Source organism: Amphimedon queenslandica, unplaced genomic scaffold, assembly GCF_000090795.2.
Source record: "Amphimedon queenslandica unplaced genomic scaffold, v1.1 AMPQUscaffold_12832, whole genome shotgun sequence".
Taxonomy (NCBI): Eukaryota; Metazoa; Porifera; class Demospongiae; order Haplosclerida; family Niphatidae; genus Amphimedon; species Amphimedon queenslandica.
The window spans coordinates 34,152-39,755 of NW_003546932.1; the positions used below are offsets into that span (position 1 = coordinate 34,152).

Here is a 5,604-nt window from a genome sequence, read left to right on the forward strand (position 1 = left end):
GTTACAGCACATATCATCGTGGTCTTCATGGTTGGACTCCATTGCACTCTGCATCATATGGTGGACACATTGAGATCCTTCAACTACTCATCCATCAATATGGTATTCATCCTAATGAAGGTGATGATAATAGTGTATCTAGTATACATATGGCATCTTATAAAGGCCACTTATCTATAGTACAATATCTAGTAGACACGTGTCATGTTCCTCCTGATCAACCAGACAGTAGCAATAACACTGCATTACTGTACTCAGCAATGGGGGGCCATTCTGACCTAGTGGAATATTTTATTAAGAGAAATTGTAATGCTTTTCAGATTAATTTTAATAGCGAGTCTTTATCATTGCTAGCTTGTCAAAGTGGAGAGTTAGCATTAGTCAACAAGCTTGAATCATTAAACCTCTTCTCACCAGATGACAAAACAAATTCAGAGGCTGGTATACTACATTATACTTGTCGTTCTGTGAATAATAAAAGTGTTGAGCTTTTTAAGTATCTTTTAAAACAATATCAATTATGCATTGATGTAAAGGATTCTAAATATGATCGGACTCCACTTCATATTGCTTCTTGGTATGGTTCATCATCAGTTGTTGAGTATATTGTTAGTATTCAAGGTAATGAAGCATTACTAGCTAATGATAATATTGGCTACTCCTTGCTACATTGTGCATGTGATGCAGGTATACAGTTTCCAGCTGGTATTGTGTATAGTAAGCTTATGGCACAAAGTGATGCATCAGGTATTGATATTATTAATAATACTAGAATAAAACCAAATATTGATTTTATCAAACAAAATGAAAGAGCTAATATGTTTTCTTCACTTCTCAAGAAAGCTAGTACTTGCCCTAACTTTGACATCAATGCCACTACAAATGATGGTCAGTCATTACTTCATTTGGCATCATGGACTGGCAGTACATTACTGGTGAAAGCATTAGAAGAATATAATATCACTTGTACATTAGATTATGATGGTATGTCTCCAGTACATTATGCTGCCTGGTCAGGTTCTACTAGTGTACTAAGTTATATCATAACTCAGTATAATCTCAATGCTTACGATACTGATACTTATGGTCGTACACCATTAGTCTACTCCTGCTGGTCAGGTAGTATTAATTCTGTTAAATATCTTATTAATAATCATAACAGTGATCCTAATATCACTGATAAGTATGGTTTCACATGTATTCATCATTCTTGTTGTAATGGCCATGTTGATATCACTCAATATCTCATTGAGGTACAGCATTGTGATATTAATAAAACAGATAATAAAGGACTTGCGTTAGTACACCATGCTGCATGGAGTGGTAACTTTGATTTAGTTCAGTATCTTATTACTGAACAAGGTTTGTCTCCTACTGCAGTTACTAAGAATGGCCTCACTGCTTTACATTATGCCTCATTGTCTCTTAACTTATCTCTTGTTAATAAATTAATAACTACCTATCAGTTAGATCCTCATCAAGCTGACAGTAATGGTAAGCTACCAATTCATTATGCTGCTGAATCTGGTGATATTTTACTACTGGAACTATACATGAAGGATTACAAGTGTAGTCTGAGCCTAACAGATAAGGATCGTTGGAATATATTTCATTATTCATCGTTCAAAGGCCACATTCATTTTGTCAAACATGTCACCAGTCATCATTCTCACTCCATCAGTTTATTAGACTCTGTTGACAAGAAAGGACACACACCATTGCATTATGCGCGTAAATATGGACACACTCAATTGGTTAAATTTCCAATAGAAGACATAAAGTGTGAGACTCAAGAGAAAGATCCATGTGTCTACAGTGTCTTACTGTAACCAACAGTGGAATGATTTCTATTCATATCATTAATACGTAACACAATAATAAACATATAATCCCTAATTATACCATGTATCCACAATGGTTTTACCAACACACCAAATCCTATACGATATCGTATCTTAAACACCATCTTACCATTACACCTATCACCACCTTATCACCATCCCACAACCTGACATATCATTGTATCACCATTGTACTATGCCTGATTTACATTGCACAATTAAAGCTATACGTTAAGACAGGAAGTGCTGTATAAACCAATGGCCACCGTTTTTGTAAAGCAAAAATAGAAATTATCTCTATTCTTATGTTACATAAACGGTTGCCATTGGTTTATATAGCACTTCCTGTCTTAATGTATAGCCTTAATTGTGCAATGTAAATCAGGCTATACACCATACACCAATGGGTATACCAATATCACCTATACAGTACTTCTGTAATCTCTTAACTTGAATCACCATTAATCTTAGCACCACCATGATCATCTTATCATTACCATGTACACCAAAGACATGCAATATATCCATTACCAATGTACCACCATATTACCATCATAACTGTATTACACCACCATACCAGTTATCACCATTACACCATATACCCAGATGTACACCCCAATGGTTACCAATATCACCAATCCTTCTTCTTTAATATATTCTCCATTAACACATATCACTGGAGCTGCTCTTTGCTTTCTTTTGTTAGTCTTCCCTTTCTTCCTTAATTAATAAATTGCTTTATTATAGCATCTACACATCTACCTTTATTTTGTACTTACATGCACTTAATTTGTTATAATAATAATAATAATAATAATAATTGTTGTTGTTGTTGTTGTATTTTAATAAATTTTTAATATAATTTATATAATCAAAATTAAATAAGTCAATAATTTTATCCCAGTTTTCCTGCCACGGTGGACTTGATGTGATTACGTCTGGACATTCAAGAACTGCTTGAACTTGATGTGATTCTCCACTGGTCAGTGCAGCTCCAAAATCAGCAAGATGTGTAAAGGCCCCATACACTAGGCAACATGTTGCCTGGGGGCTTTTAGGATCATCTATAACTCCTTTACCAGCCTCAATGATCTGAGCCAATGACTCTCTGTGGGATGAGAGGATCATGTAATATAAATGTAATATAGCCCATGGTTTTTCCAAAAAATCATTAGTTCCAACGTACATGTACATGTATCTACCTTTCCAGTGAGTGACAGTTCACCAGTCATGGCAACATTCTGATGTATTGGATGATTCATAGCCAGTGAGAGGACAGAGGAGGGCAGAGACTATAAGGGACCGTTCTTTGGGGTAGCACCCTTTAGATCTAATTAATAAATATTAATAAATAAAAACAGTAAAAAAATTTTTTACTGTGTTAGTTATTTTAATGGGAGATGAAGAGTCTTCAGCAATACTGGGCTCATCGACATGTAAGTCTCCTTGATCAGCTTTCACATCTACAGAAGAAAGAATATAGTTATTTCAATAAGGGACTTGGTAAAAGCGGGGTGGGGATGGGGATAAGGAGCGGGATTTAATCGGTAACAGCGGGATGGGGATGGGGAGGGTAGGGTCTCAAAAGCGGACGGACGGACCCGCCCCGCCCGAAAAGGACGGACGGACGGACTGATGCGGACCAGACAGGACCATAAATATCCATGTAAAGGACAATCATTCATAGATAGCCTGTCTTTAAAACACTTCTATACATGGACAATAAATTTATGTACGTATTAACTATGCTAGGACCAATAGAAGAGGTCATGTTAGCGAAAATTTAACTTTATCAATGCAAAATTGCTACTACAGGCTGCATGAAGCATCACAATACTGAACCATCACTTGAATTCTATTTGTTATTCTTAATAGGAGTTCAGTGACACCATTTTAATGATTTTTTAATATTATTTGGTGTAAGTCTAATAATAAACATAGTGAAATTTTATGATTAATTTTTATCAGTGCTATTGCATGCAACACTATACTGAGATACTGATTTCATTTAATTACACAATTAAAATAATAATAGTTCAATATCCTTGAAATCACTGCTCTTTAAAGATAAGGAGACCCTTTGAAATAGTTATATTGAGCTTTAGAATCCAGCCAAAAAGTAGTTATCCTACGTAATAAATGTAAAAATTATAGTTACTTCTAGTATATTTATTTTTGTCATACCTGGGCTAGGAATGCCACACTTTTTTTGCAGATCCCTTTTCAATGCTTGTAAATCATTGTAAAGAGTTGCTTAGCACAAAGCAACTCTGGTTGCAACGCTAATAGTTATTGTCTTCCACCTATGATAAAAATGATATTCCATTTCAATAGCAAATTGTACCTGAAACTGTGAAGCATGAGAGTCAAAAGCCATTGCCTCAAAAATTTTGAAGTTATCTAATAAACATTGTTATGACAGAGCATAACCATTACAATAGAATTTATACTTGGACAACATATCGGAACACTCCATCACAACACAGTATGATGTATAGGCAAACTAAAAGTCAATTAATTTTAACAATAACATATTAGATATGCATAATTTGCACAGATAAGCACCACAGTCAATGGAACTGTCTTGTTTGGATACAAACTGTTGCAATAATAAACTAAAATTTGTAAGTTTGTACATACCACTTCATAGTATGTTTGTATAGTATGAAAAGTTAAACTTCTGTGTGTGCACCCCTACCTTTTTTCAAATACATTGACAGCACACTATTCAATTTGAACAACAAAACATTAATTCAAATAAAATTTTGATTCATACCAGCACTTGCTTGTTTTGTCACAGTAAAATATTTTTCAATAGAATCAAAATTAAAAAATTGATTTATGACGCTTAATAACCTATACAAATCCGCTATTAATATTGTAGACAAATAAATTTTAACAAGAACTTACAATTAAAATCTAGTGGCTTCTGACATGACAAGGCATTATATACAATAGATTAAACTTCACTTACATCATATATAATCCTAATTTTATAGCACGGCGTCAAAACATAGATATTATACGTACAGCTGTGATGAAATAACTTACATAAAAGTATCAGTCAACAGTCTCATCAGGTTTATTTGCAACCAATTTACTAAAGATTGCTGTTGGTAACACACAAAACATAATATTGCTCTAAAAAATTGCAGTTTTTATTTAATAATACTCATCCTATATAGTCTACATTGTATTCCTGCTTATATTCACTGTAAATGGTAATTCCTCTTTGAATATATTGATTGAAGATATAGACTTGCACCAAATAATACAGAAAAATCATTAAAATGGTGTCACTGAACTCCTATTAAGAATAACAAATAGAATTCAAGTGATGGTTCAGTATTGTGATGCTTCATGCAGCCTGTAGTAGCAATTTTGCATTGATAAAGTTAAATTTTCGCTAACATGACCTCTTCTATTGGTCCTAGCATAGTTAATACGTACATAAATTTATTGTCCATGTATAGAAGTGTTTTAAAGACAGGCTATCCATGAATGATTGTCCTTTACATGGATATTTATGGTCCTGTCTGGTCCGCATCAGTCCGTCCGTCCTTTTCGGGCGGGGCCGGGCGGGTCGTCCGTCCGTCCGCTTTTGAGACCCTACCACCACCATATCCGGATCCCCACTCCGCTTTTACCGATGAAATCCCGCTCCCCATCCCCATCCCCGCCCCGCTTTTACCAAGTCCCTTTCAATAATTATAGCCTGCACAATGGCCCATACAATGCAAGTGATGTACCTTCAGTGAGGACT

General features: G+C 34.8%; 2 long non-coding RNA genes across 3 annotated transcripts; both read right to left on the reverse strand.

Moving 5' to 3' along the window:
- Positions 1-2,808: 2,808 nt before the first annotated feature.
- LOC109586589 (uncharacterized) lies at positions 2,809-3,397 on the reverse strand. Its single transcript, XR_002187108.1, has 3 exons — positions 3,219-3,397; positions 3,044-3,171; positions 2,809-2,949 (listed from the first exon to the last, which is right to left on the reverse strand). It is a non-coding gene; the product is annotated as an uncharacterized LOC109586589 (long non-coding RNA).
- Positions 3,398-3,782: 385 nt separating this feature from the next.
- On the reverse strand, positions 3,783-5,184 carry LOC109586588 (uncharacterized). 2 transcript variants are annotated; one of them, XR_002187107.1, is made up of 5 exons: positions 4,893-5,184; positions 4,752-4,828; positions 4,618-4,697; positions 4,026-4,144; positions 3,783-3,969 (listed from the first exon to the last, which is right to left on the reverse strand). It is a non-coding gene; the product is annotated as an uncharacterized LOC109586588 (long non-coding RNA). The 2 variants fall into 2 exon arrangements; XR_002187106.1 differs by lacking the exons at positions 3,783-3,969; positions 4,026-4,144 and having other exon boundaries at positions 4,541-4,697.
- Between the last annotated feature and the right edge of the window lie 420 nt (positions 5,185-5,604).